Here is a 15,194-nt window from a genome sequence, read left to right on the forward strand (position 1 = left end):
CACCTGAAAATACCCTAAGTTAAGTATCAACATTATTCATGTTATAATAAACGATATGCGACAGAATAATAATGCGTTTCTAAAATGATGCAAAATCAAAGACAAAGCAACATGATTATCAAAAACTATAAATAGATAGCTAAAAAAACGGAATAAGGAATACAAAATATTTTTTAAAAAGAAGCTTAAGTACTCAATTGACATTAGGGACATTTGAAAACAGTAAAATTATTAACTGTGTATGACACGCTTGACAGAAAATCTTACTAAGAACTAACATGCATTGTCAACAGCTTTTTTTTTTTAAATTGCCTATGAATGGAATACAAACATAAGAAATAATCAATGAACAGATTTTCCAAAAGCAAAAGTCTAAAATTTATATATTTCTAGACTACTCACATTATTTATTTCCTTGTTGTATTTTTACGTGTAAGTGTCTTTTAGATGTGCACTTCCTATATTGACACTGTCTAATCTAAAAATCTAAAAAGATTAGGCGAACATCGTCGATTTTGTCTTTTCAATAGCTCATTGTTTGACCTTGGAGGTTGGCAAAATAGCGATATTTTAATACAACAATTGGGACTATGCAAAAGAAAAAGAAAACAACCAAGACAAGCAATAATATACCGTAATGTAGATAATTAAGAGAATAACTTTTTGTTGCTACTTTTTGAGAATTTTTTCAAAAAATATTTAAAGGATTGACAGATTGATCTTCGATCAAGTGATTCATAATAAAACAGTGAAATTTGTTCTAACCCATCCAATTGTCCCTGACTTTCTTTTTCATTTTATATCATTATTAGTATACATTTGATTGACTGCCTCCAAACAATAAAACCAAAAATAACTTTTCGATAAAATTTTATCTTACAGTAAGTGTGGTTTTAACAAATAAAGGCAACAGTAGTATACCGCAGTTCAATAGTTTTTTTTTAGATTTAACAAAACAAAATCCAAGTAACAAACTAAAACCGAGGGTAACATCATTTATAATTGGAAAACAACATATCAACCAAAGCACTCAACTACAACAATAACAAAAGCCAAAATGTGTAGAAACAGACTGTAGATATAAAGTGCCTAACACCTTGATAGGTAAGGCAAATACGTATGATTATCAAGATTCAGAAGGATCAACGAACATATGATTGGCTATATTTTATATCTAATATCATTTCTTTCATTATAAATGTAGTTAACAAATCTGTGTGTGTTTATCTTTTCCTTAATGTTTGATGTAATTAATGTTTTCCGAGCCCACTTAAATCTTGACCATGTTTATGTACTTCACAAAAAGCATGACAATTCAGGAACGGTAGTATCACTCTGTGACGTCTATAATTATGTATACTGTATATTCAAAATGTTGCTAATAGTATAAATGTTATTCTTTTTTAATGAAGCATTGAAAACGAAATCGGAGACGAAATTGACATGAATACTTACACAAGTTACAACTCGCCGCACGAAGGTCGAACAACCAGGAAATAAAATACAGTCTAGGTCTTTCGAAAGGTTTTAAATACACCTTAAGATTATACTTGGTGAATAAAATAATCAATCAAAAACTATATTTAGAAATAAAGATGACATTTAAATTTTTAAGAAACAGTGGTCTTATAATGGCGATGAAAAACGTTAGAATGGAGTTGCCGTATTAATAATATGCTTCGAAGATGCTTACCCAGTGCGGATTAACATCAAAGACAGATACCTCAATGCATAGCCCATAATGCCTCTAAGTACTGAGCATAATATAATAAATTTGGTAAATTTAGTAATGCTGAAAATTCATTCGTCAAAAAATGAAAAAATGAAATTAAAGCACACAACTATTTCTGAATTAACTGACATAGTTAATATATCAAACAAACATTAGCAAATGATTAAGATTTAGATCTGGAAAGATGCTATAGTAAACTTTAATGTGATTGAAAAATTTGTGCAATCACTAGAGGACATGTAGAGTACGTAAATTTCCATCCGACTATCGCTTATCCGATGTTATGTTTTAATGAGAGTAAACTGTAGACAAGGTAGATAATGCGTAATTTACCTGTGTTACGTTGGATTGTTTCTATTTATATCGTACATATTTTTACTGCAATGTTTATCTTAAGCGAGTGACATTTTCAGAAAAGACTCTTAGTTAGTGACTTTAATGCACCCAACATACACAAAGCTGATCTTTTTTTTTTATATGTTATTGTATTATATCTGAACCTTTTTTGGTCGGTCGTAAAAAATTCGTACGGTGCAATTTTTGTAAAAAATGAATTTTAAAAACCGAGAAATAATTAAAAACTGAAAAATGACCAACAGTGTTGAAGCGTGAAAAATAAACATGTAGCTTTATTTTCTGTTGTCACAATGCAAAAATTATGTACGTTTAACATGTCAATGTGTCAAAAAATACTTTTAAAAAATGAAAGAAGAAATTTTTGCGTAAAAAAAGATTTTTGTAACATTTTGGGATTTTTTTTATCAAAATGGTGCCAGTTTTCATATTTTTCTTCATTTTTTGGATATTTTAGGCTTGAAACCCAAATTAATGATGTTCGTATTATTCAAAAGTTCATTACTTGTTTAATAAATATTGTTATCACTATATTATTCTGGATTAATACACTTATACACACTCCCCCTTTTCAATCAAATTTCCTAAATCGCTTTCTCTGTTTTTTTCCCTCAAGTTAACGGACGCTTTGAAAAAGAGTATGAATAACCATGAAGGTTTTTTTTTGTACAAATATTGCGTAAAGTATTAAAAAATATCAAAGGGCCATAAAAGCTGAGATGTCAACGTTTTTTTAAGTCTTGGTAGAAAACCAATATGAGTCACTTTGCACTTGCAAAAGGCAGATATTATGATTAGCTATTGAACAATACTTCTTTCTTAATTGATCAATACACGTTTTAGTTTTGCAACTAAAAGTACTAGTATATATTTTTAAAGAGAATTTTAAAGATTATTCACAGAAACTCCTCCAGAATGACAAGAAAAACACTATATATAGGTTTAGTCGAAATAAATCCCGCAAATTTCACCTTCATATTAGTTGATAAATATCTATATATATATCTAAGTTTTGAATACTGGTAAGAAATCAAACCTCGCATTTTAAACTGCAAACCTTTTGACTGCACACATGTGAGTGAACAAAAATGCAGTCGTAATAAAAAAAAAATACGTTAAGAAATTAAAGTGTTTGTAGCTTATATTATCCCAAATGTCAAAATAACGGTCACCGTTGAACCTAACTCTATTTGTGAATCACCGCATTCTTATTTTGCATCTGGGGTCAATTTCACACCGTATCTTACGAGGATTCGATTATGATTGGATCAATATCACAGTGACCTGATTTTAGTTTTATGACCATCCCCTATCATATGATGTATATTCATATACTTAGTTTGGAAAACCCAGGTTCAACAGTTCAAAAGATATGAACCGGACACAAACCAGACAAGAAGGAATCATACAATGTTTGAAAACTTGACGGCTCAAATGTCAATGTCAATTTTAAAATGAACTGATTTAATTTATGAAGAACCACGTGCCATCCCATAATACATCTCTGAACTAAATGTGTTTAACATCAGTTCTATAGTTCAAGGCAATGCATTTATATTTGAAATCATTTGATGATGCTTTTTTGATGAACTGTATATCTGTATACATGTATAAGTTACCTGATATAATTCGACACGGGCCACAAACAAGTGGGGACTGACGGAAAGACAGCCTTAACATGTGATTCATGTATCCTCTTTAAATTTGCTTGTGGTTGTATTAAACATGTACGATAGTGATTTCCGATCTTGACACGATTTGTATGCTGTTGATGTGAAAAAGGTGTCTAATTTGTACTCTCTTTATTGCGTTGTTTTCTCTTCCTTTTACTCGTCCAACTTACAAATATTTCATCATATTTTTTTTCATTTTGCATGGCACACCATCAATTATAGTAAATATTAACACATTTAAGTTCAAATATTTGTTTCTATACGTTGTTTTTATAGAAAGTACCGTTTTACATACAGCAGAGTGAAAACGTCAAAATGACGTAAATTATCGCCAAACCAGGAACGATATGCAACTAAAAATCATAGAGACGTTATCATAGTATCGTGTAAAGTAAAATTTAAATTATTTTTAGTACAAGCTGGTTAAAACAAGACAATAAGACTACAAAAGTGTTATTCTTTCAATTGTTATGAATTACCTTTGACCCCAATTAAAAAAAAATGCACCATATTTCACTTTAACGACCGGGAAAAATGGATTCTACACATGTTTTCCGTTCGATGATATATAATATAGCTGTGTGTTAGATATGTGCATTAAACATCAAGGTCTGAATGTCACTCGCCTATCTGACACATGTATGATGCGGCAAGGAGTCAAAGTTTTGCGATACACCGAGTCCATAAAATTGTCAATAAAAAAAAATGAAAAATTAACATGAATCATTTTGAATCAAATCCCAATTCAGTTTGGAGTATAGGATTGCTCATTGTGGTAGGTCATTTGGTAGTTACAGTTGTTTACCTTCTATGTCAATGTGTCGGAGGGAAATTTGATATGAAATAACAACTAATTAACAAAAATGACACCTAGACGGCGGTTAAAATTTGTAGAGCACAAACTGATTTATACAGCATTTGTGATTGGTTTATGATGGCATCCGTGTTGCTCTATCGTAAGTTTTTTGTGGTATATTTCGGTATCTTCGTTTTTTGTTTTATCAATGGTGTTGTCTGATCCAACCATTTTAATGAATCTATCTGTTCACCTGTAATGGCCTGCTGTTCCATGATAGAACATTAATTGATGTAATGTTTCATTTTCATCTGCAAAACAGGTGTGTGTTCTGATCTTGATAAATCGGCAAAGGCTTCTGACATACTGAAACACGTGTTGTGTGAGCATGTTTCAAACACGTTGTTACTTTTTTCGTCATACACACCCCGCGAAAAGTTAAGCAACACCTCAATTTCTTGCTTCTTATTTTTGTTTTAAAATTAAATTTGAGACTGCTTTGTTTACATATCTTTTTAAACCTATTTTTATTCGACAGGTAATAATTCAGGTATAAATTCTTTTCCTAGGTACCTTAAACAGGTTTTATAAAGCTACATACAAGTGTTTTCCTTGAAAGTTTCATGCGATGAAATGTAACTGTTAACCGCAGACTCGTTGTGCCAATGTTTGTGTCCGTAGTCTAGTCAAAATACCACTGGTGACTCGTTTGCACCCTCAAGGTCGACATAAGTTGTTACCTGGTAACCGCAATAGGACTTTGAGACAATATTCCTCAAACTTCATATTGATGAGCGCATGTGCGTATTGCGTCCTTAGAATACAGCATACGGGAAACGGCACATTATTGGATATACAGCGTTTGGTGGTAGGTGTTTGACAATTTGGTCATGCTTTTTATTCGACCGCAAAATTGACCTTTATGTTCTGGATAGGACATGACGGATTACAATATCGCGATAACATCATCCGGGATATCGTTGTGCCACATTTTGACTATCGCAATCTTGCAACTAGACCAATATTTATTATAAGAAACCTGATCCAAGAAACTCACAAACAAACATTCACGGTCTAACACGTTGTTTGACTTGAAAGGGTGATGCTTATGATAAGTGGCTGTCGTTGATATTTTTATCTTTTACAAAATAATGAAGAAAAAAACCAAACGTTTTTATAAGACTTTAAAACTGATCTTTTAATTTATATTACTTAAATTAACGAATAAAAGATAAGGATTAACAGGCAACATTTGTAATGACACTACATGGATAAAACCCAAAAAATATGTTTATCTGACAAAGCTGAAAAACAAGTTCGGCAATCATCTTTAAACAGCAATCAAATGTTATTGACATCATTCAAATACGGGATAGTTGACTATTTACTGCACACAACACAGCTTAATTTTGTTTTGTCTCCATACTTAGTGCATGGTATGCTTCCACATTTAACTTCTACAAAATGAATGAGTCCGTGATTATAATTATGTGATCCGTAAAATTCCGGATCTTCATCTGCACACACATACTCTGTTGTTACAGCGCCTTTCTCGTTCCTCGACGACACCAGAAACCCTGCATATTCCTTTGTCCATTCTGCAGAACATGATATGCTACCAGGGATCATCAATGTTGTTTTGCCTTTTGTTAAACAAACAGCACATGGGACATCTTTGTCATCGATGTGGTCTAAACTTTTACTTCTGTCAGTACCTTAAAAAATTTAGCAATCTTAATGAGCGGCTCTTAATTACAATATTGAGCATGAATGTTAAACGTCAAAGAAGAAACCAAGTTATTTGTTGACAAAGGAGTCTCACCCAGTCTTCATGATATAGGCGATACAAAGTTTTTATAAACTTAGGGAAGATATCAAAAGATCAATATAGGATAAAAAAAATAAGTCAAATAAGGTAAGTGTGTAGGAGGTAAATCACTGCAAGTTTTGTTTATTTGACATCGATTTTAATACTATAACAATATTATAGGTCAATCGATTTTGACAGAGAATGACAAAAATGACAAGAGCAAATTACCATGAATATATTTTAATTTTATCGAGTGACAAAAAGAAATTGTTTTCAAATGATGTAAGACTTTGTGTAATTAGTTGAAAATGACTTTTCAGATTTGACATGGTTTATATAGCAATACACAGTTAGAAGTTTATAGTGGAGCGGCGGAGAGGACAATTTTAGAAATTTAAATTACCTAAATACCTCATGGGATTTTAATAGCTCATTGGAAAGCTGAAATCCTGTACTTTTTGAAAATATGTGTCGTCAATATCAAATCTGGTACAATAATATCGAAAATCAAGGTCAAAGGTCATCACTTAAAAAAATCCTACTTTCATCTAGAGACACAATACCATTGATAGTTTTCAAAATTAATAATCTATTCAATAACTTATACGAGTATTATTATGTAGAAAAACGTTAGTTCATACAAAATCTTTTTCATATTTGCACATGACGTCAGAACAACGTTTGATTTAACTTTTTTGAAGGTAGTCCATGGCACATACAAATTTTAATGCCTAATGGAAAATAGGAACATATAAACATTGATAATTGACATCGACAAATAGCATTTCTTGAATACTTTAATAGTTAAAAAGTTTTCAAAGAGTATCTGAAATGCATAGTTAATAAATCAAATCAAATAATCAGCCATGAAAAAAATCCTTTCAGTTTTCAAGGATTCGACGTGATACTGACTTTTCTGAAAATGAATTCAAACTATCTCAATACAAGATACCTTTTTATATAATATAGTTATTGGAGTTTGATATGTTACTCAATTAGTGCAAGCGTGTTGTAGAAAAAATTCCTAAAATTGAGACATGACCGTTATGGTATCTATGATGAGTTTATTTTCATACCAAATGAAACGTCACAACATGGAGCAAATTAAAATAAAGTTACCAAATATTACAAGAACTATTTTCATGATATTTCATTACAACTACCTACATTTTGACAAAAACATAAATCAGTGCAAGGAAGACCCTGCTCCTTGCAAACACGTGCTGCCTAGTATGTTTTCCCCCTTACATGAACTAATTATATCTTGTAGAACGTCCGATGCCATTTGTCCCTCAAAGAAAACTGGCTCTAACTTGTCATGTTGTGCAGTTTTCCAACAAAGGCACATGGGGAGCCATTACTTCGGTTGGCTAGATTTGCCGACAACCAAACTTTGCTTTGGAACATTGTACGTAGTACGTGATTCTTAAATACGAATTCACATGCCGAAAGCTTTTCATTTGAATTGTTTTACAATGTCTAATCGGGGCCTTTTATAGCTGACTGCGGTATGGCCATTTGGGCTTTGCTCATTGTTGAAGGCCATCATGGCCATAAGGTGACCTAATGCTACAAGATTACCGAAACGTTTTGGTTTTGTCCTAAAGAGGTTAAATACCGACTTTTAACCGATTCCAAAAAAAACTTGAAGTGAAGTCACAACCACCCAGAGCATGAACGACCGGCATGATAAGACTTTAAATTGAGTAATTATGTTATTACAATTTGACACCAGGCACTCTGCGAGAGTAGCACATTTTCTCCGAATGTCATGCGAAATATTCATTGATACTGAAGAAAATGTTTCAAAAGACTTTTTCAAGAGACCAGTAACAAAACTTATCAAACAGGTTGACAACATTTCTTCTGATATTTCCAATGATATGCATTTGTACTTGGTTATTTGCACGATAATTATCCCTAGATATATAAACATTTTCCATTTTTTGTCATAGAACTGAGGCTGCTTCATAAAGTACTTGCATACCGATTTGTACGTTGGTTTTGGTGGAGCTACATGTACTTAAGTCGGCTTTTATCTCAACCATTTTTAATTATGCTTTGATGTTATTCGCTGTCTTAACAATTTCTCCAATGGTAATATCGCTAGCAAATACAATGCTAGATTTATATTGTCCTTGTTGAGCAAAATAGGCAATGGCATCCCTGTAGTACCTCTCAAGTTTAGCCTTATGTTTAGAGGAATTACAGTATGTCTTACTTATTTTATCTGGTAAAAATGACTGAAACCTTGTCAAAAGTGATGATAAAACAAGAGACTTTTTGTCAAGAATAAGGTCTCTGTCTATAATTTAAACTATGCTAAATGCCAAATCGTACGCAGATTGATCAGTGCATGGATTTTGGTCTATATGACAAGTTTGTGGTCAGACATGCTGCGTGATACACTGCATTATTGAGAAAATTATCTTGCTATATTCGATTAATCATTTCATCGTCACATGCTCTAAAAGCAGCATCTATAAGATTGACTAACCTTTCAGCAGATGAAATTGTATTTTATGTTTTCACCCTTTTATGAGATTTTTTTTTTGCAAATAATACACTTTTATGTATTGTGATCATTTTTTTTAGGCACCAAACAATTCATTATAGATAAATCGGAACCTATATCTGGTGATTCCTTTTCAGCTGATACTGATTTTAAATTCTGCTTACTTGTGTAGCTTTTATAACATAACCTTTGATACCTAAATACGGGTAATTCACTTGCTGTTTCATTGCAGAATTCGTTCAAATAACTGAACAAATCATCACGTCTCTTTGCTGCAGCAGTAATCAGACTTTTTCTTCTAGATTCTGCTGATGTTATTAATATTTCATCAACAACAGAATCGCAGATAATGCATTTGTCAACACAAACTTCCACTTTCCTTTTTTTTGGCATCTAGCGTACCAGTTTTAACGAGATTGTTAAATTGTCCATGTGATTGAATAAAAAAAACAAATCAAACACACCTGAAAACCAAACGAACCCTAAAATCAAATTCACTTTCCCAGTTCAATTCAACAAAAACGAGTATACAACAATACCAAACAACATAAATTAATCACAAGGCTTTGGAAATTATAAAATGAACAAGAAATATGCTTAAAAATGACTACAAATGACCATCGCTAAATCGATGAATGTGTGACTATAACTAGAAACCACAACAATGTCGGTAAATCTGTGACAAATATTCGGACTTGAAATCTGGATAAAAAGCTGATATTTAGTCAAATATTTATATTATTAGGAATTTACTTCAAAAAGTAAATCGGGTCGATTAAAGTATAATACGGCGGCTTCACCATGTTCACTGTTGTGCCTTTAAAATACACATATACTGCACGTGCACAAAATGCTAGATGAAAAACGATGATTTTTACAGTGTTATTTTCAACCATTTTCAGATGCATTAAGCATTAAATTTAGGACTATTTGGAAATGCCCTTACATTGTATGAAGTTCACGAATAACTATATTTACCAATTTCATTCAAAAATTATTTTTTAGAACGGGTTTGTTGTGAAATTTGACTACCGCAGTGGGGTATTCGATGCAAGTTGGGTAACGTCAGTAAAGGCTATTTTTAACGTCATTTGTACCACATTTGATATTGACGACAAATATTTTTCTAAAGCTGAATAATCGATAAACATTTTAAGACCTTAAAATGCCATGAGGTATTTAGGTAATTTAAAATCGTTAACTAAGCGACTTTTTCAACATTCGCCGCTCCACTATTAGTTTCGCATTATGGCCATGGTGGAGTTTTTAAATATAATTTTTTTTTTTAACAATAAAATTGATTTTTATATAATTGAGAGGGTTTATATGAACATTTAGATTATTTCTAGCATGTTTTATATATGCCATTTATCTGTTTGACAGTCCGTTTTTTCCTATAAATATCCGTCCATAAGTTTATAAATGATTGTAGTGTGTATCAACAAAGATTTTGCGCTCGATCTTTTCAAATCAGTTTTATAGAAAAACGAATAGTAAATTCATATGATTTTTTTTTTGGATCACTTGGTAGATATAAACCTTAAGGAAGGTATCACTGTAATTGTTTGAAATTTTCCTTTCGACTAAATTTTGGAGACTTTTGTGACATGTTCATCCACCTTTTTTTGTTATATTTTTGTATCAAAGAAATGCAGATTGTTGCCATGGTTACACCCAAATGGGACTATATTTCACCATTATGACCATTATAAATCAAATATATGGAAGATTCTCTTTCTATAATATATATATGTATTACACAATTATTAAGCCTTATTTGTCAGAAAGGAGGGGAAAGAGGGTGTTTTAAGATAATGAGTGTCAGTTTTAAGTTTTTGTCCATACTGTGTATTGCTACCTTAAACGATGAAAACAACCACCGATATCAAAAAGTAAGGCTGAGTTTGCTTCGCGGGACAAGTGGAATAATATTTCTCGTGATCACATTATACGTCTGGAATGATCCACTGCCGGCGCTGTCGAGATTGCACTGCAACACGGGGTTGTAACATTTTTTTTAGGACTGTGAGCTGATGATTCGACACTGCATGTTTCGTTTACATATTGCGCCCGAAAAAAGACAATTTTTTTTTTGATTGATATCGATCTATTGTTAAAATTGTGAATTTATTTTGAAAGATTATCATTTCTAATATAAATTTTATTTTTGAAATACCAAATGTTGCGTTTTCATTGGCACTCAGTATAGAATTCAAAAGTGATAAAAAATGTCTTACGACTCTAATCTTATCTTCTAGGATTGTTTGTTTTCTTATGACGGTCGGTTGTTCTATATAGCAATCAAGCAGTGGGGCAGATTTATTTATTTTATATGTATAATTCGTCAACACATCGGCCTTACAACGTTATATCTGTAAATTTGCGTAAGCAAATTTGTTTGTCCTTCTCGCCGATATCAGAACTAGTGGCTCTAAATCGAATTACGCTGTGTACAGTGACTTTCAATATCGATATAAAATATCCTAGTATTGTTCATTCACTACAATATAAAATAACAATGCAATTTGATCAATACTGTTAAATAAAGGTGAACTGTCTTAATAATGGCGTTCTATTTGCAACAAGCTTAACGTATATGTAATTCAGTTATACAAGAGGTTTGTTGCTTCATACCTGTTAATTCCCAACCGATACCATAAAGAGGCCAGGACTGAAAAGCCAATCTGCAGGGACAGACCCTGTTTGGGGATCACTGGTTAGACACAAATAGTTTGATCCACTTCCTTGCGCCTTATGCGTAGGACCAGCCATATATCCTAAAATAAATATACCATCTCTTAAGAAATGTGCTTAAAAACCACGAACAATACTCACAATAACAAAAACAAAACTAAAGAGTACGTTCTCAAATTTGTGTGCAATTTTTACAATTCTTGAGCAGTGTAAGACAAATTAGTTCTCATCACCAGTAATTATATATATAAATTGTCTTTTTTCAGCTCATGATTGATCGAAATTAAGTTAAATGATGCTAGTTTTTTTTCGATTTCTTCTGAAATTTTTTTTGTGACGTTTTGAAAAAGATGTTCATGTCTGAGGACGTCACAAATGAAGAACACAATTTTCTGCAAATTGTCGTTGAAAAAGAAGGATTAAAACACTACAGAAACATAATGCACCATTATAGCTCTTGTATTATAATATCTTCCAGGTCTCAGTAGTTACATGTAATTATATTAAAAAAAACTCGGAAAGCTTCGTGTTTCTAGTGTGTTGAATATTAAAAACTAACTGTCTTGACAGGAGAAATCTCATAACACACTATATTTTATATCCTTTATATACCCTACTGATCTCTTTTTGTTATGTCCATCATGTATAACTAAAAGTGGTCCAACAAATATCGCACTAAACCTTTTTTATTCATCATGCAAGAAGGCCAAATTGCAGTCTTTACATTTATTACCTATTTGTGTTAAAAATTTCCCTTGTTTTTCTATTATTCAAAATTTTCAATGCATCTTTCTTCCTTACAATGTCTCAATAATTTAATGAATACATTGTTCTCATATACATTTATACACTAATGACGACAGCGTTCCATCACATGATTGTCGGCCCCATCTAACAAATGTATTGCCCTTAAAGCTTTCTTCTACAAATGAATAAAAACCACACAGTTAGATATCAGCATTGTAGAAATATCATTTATATCTGCAAACGACTGTTTTGGAATAGAGAAACATAAAGGGATATCATCAATTTGTTTACAGATTATTATTCTTCTTCTTCAAATTCATCTTTACGAAACATGCAAACATCAATGTCACTAGGTTCTTAACTCTTCCAGTCAAAGCAGACAGATAATAGTACACATGAGAAACAATACAGACGACTAAAGAACATTACCAAAAACTGGGGGTGAAGAAAGGTGCTCGGGAAGAGTAAGCAGATTATTTGCAAGTCCTTAAAATTGATTACCGCAAGTTCTGAGAGTTTCGCGGTTTTTGATGGTAATATAAATTGTTAAAAATTAATCGTTATCTTACAGTTCGTTTATTTGCTGGCTTACAGTATTTAACCATTTAAACTTCACAGTTACAAAAAAGTTTATTACCACATTAATATTTAGACGTTATACATATGTTTCACAGATGACTACTTATTTGTGTTAACTGTCGAAACCACAGTCTTGTTGGGTTTTGATCTTGAAGTGAAAGTAAAGCCACAACAATTACTAATTATCGAATATAATATTTTGAATTCGATGTATACGGAATATTATACTCTCACTTGTCTTGGGCATCTGAATAGGGAACGTTATGCTTTCTCTTATGTTTTGTAGACTTGTATGCAATTTTGTAAATTTAAGCAGTGTGTTAATCTTTGTCTTTGAAAAAGTGATTGCATCCCGGTTTTACATCGTCGGTAATATAATGGAGTTTGACGTGACTTTGATACATGTGAGAGGTCCAAATGGCTATAAAACCAGGTTCAATCCACAATTGTTTGCATTAGAAAATGTTTGTACCAAGTCAGAAATATGACAGTTATTTATTCTTTTGGTGTTTTTCATTTTCTGTTATTTGCCTTTTGATAAGGATTTTCAGATTTGAATTTTCCTCGTATTTCAGTATTTTTTGTATTTTGCTTTTTTCTGCCACTCGTAAAATGTATATTCCGTTGAGCCCAAAACCAAAATCTAATAAATAATGTTAATGGTTGATATAATAGCTAAAACCAAAAACAGTTGTTGAATCTTGACAATGAACCAGAGCTTTGCATGAAGGAGACACATGCTTTAATGTCAAAAAATAGTGAAGTTAGTTTTTCGATGAAGTGTTAATATACACTTGTTTATTCAATTTACTTGTTGAGACTTGGTTTGTATATCTTAACAGGGAATCAATCAGCTATAATCTAAACTAAAAGGTACATATTTAGCTGAATCAGACGAGCAATGTGATTTTTTTTCATTTAAATATCTCATTCTTACGTTATTCATATATGGTAGTATACATATGTATTTACCTTGTAATATTTCAAATTTTGTCTTTATATCCGACTGCATCATCTTTGAAACATTCCAATTGATGTCCTCGACTGCCCTCTCCATTTGAACATCGAAAGATACTTTAACAGCTTTTTTCACTTCTCCCAGAATATAATTATGCAAAACACTATTCAGTTTGGAAACATCCAAATCAGCTTTTAAAGTGGCTTTCATTTCATCGATCAGTGGAACCGATATAATGTTCCGACATTGTTCCCCAATGCAGTCATGGACTGGAGCACATTTGGTAGATATAATACCAAACAACAGCAGATTTAATATATGCATCATGTTGCTTTCAATTTGTCGTAGAAACAAATAATTCATGAAGATTAATAACAGGGCTTTCGTTTTGTCAGACGTAGACTGTCTGTATGTTCTTTCGTGTAATATCAGTAATCACAGGAGGAAATTAGTTATGTGTACTAATACATAACATGTATTGATTTCATTTGTGCTCTTTATTTGACGATGCAAAATACCAAAATGTATAATACTGAACATCTGTCTATAACGCATGTGTTCTATAATACGTCTGCACCAAAGCAATCCTTGGCAAGATTGTTTGCGCCCATCTCGATAAATATCGTTTACTTGATTTGACAATTCTTAATGTAGTATGGGATTCTGAGTCTAAATTTACATATTTTAATAGGAAAATGACAGCGTGTGACTGTTATAAAACGTAAAGTTCTGGATCCGCCACTGAAATGTATGTCTCAGATGTATGTAATACCTATGAATAGTAAAATTAACAAACTACCTATAGATATGAATTCACTGAATAAATTCTTGGTTATCCAGTGACTAATTTACCTGAATACTCGGCCAACTGCTGTCAAAACAACAAAGAAAAGTGCAATGAAGATATCATTTTAGAAAAAAAGAAAAAAACCGTAAAGCACATGTTTGAAAACTTTCATCATGGGTGTATGAAGTTGACATTTCTTTTGACAAAATACAAGTGTTCTCGACTACTGAAATTTGAAGATGGCTCTATTTTAAAAGACTGTGTGTAAAACATGATCGTGGGAAAGGTTTTAATCTATTTCAACATCTTCAATCATTAATTAGCCTGACATGATATTGCATATTCGATGTTCCCAAACTCTATGATTAAAGAATTAAATACTTCTTTTATTTACGAAATTTGTACATAAATCCATAGTATTCGAACGTTCAATTTTTTTTCGTGTTTTAAGTCATATGATACTTAAATTAAAAAAAAAAGTGATGCATAAATATAGTAAATGGCTAGTTTTTAATATAAAAACATTTTTACATATACTTTCTCACATGA

General features: G+C 31.8%; 1 long non-coding RNA gene across 1 annotated transcript; it reads right to left on the reverse strand.

Moving 5' to 3' along the window:
• Positions 1-5,807: 5,807 nt before the first annotated feature.
• Positions 5,808-14,218, reverse strand: LOC134699293 (uncharacterized). Its single transcript, XR_010103550.1, has 4 exons — positions 13,873-14,218; positions 12,416-12,496; positions 11,515-11,657; positions 5,808-6,270 (listed from the first exon to the last, which is right to left on the reverse strand). It is a non-coding gene; the product is annotated as an uncharacterized LOC134699293 (long non-coding RNA).
• Between the last annotated feature and the right edge of the window lie 976 nt (positions 14,219-15,194).

Source organism: Mytilus trossulus, unplaced genomic scaffold (genome assembly GCF_036588685.1).
Source record: "Mytilus trossulus isolate FHL-02 unplaced genomic scaffold, PNRI_Mtr1.1.1.hap1 h1tg000050l__unscaffolded, whole genome shotgun sequence".
NCBI lineage: Eukaryota > Metazoa > Mollusca > Bivalvia > Mytilida > Mytilidae > Mytilus > Mytilus trossulus.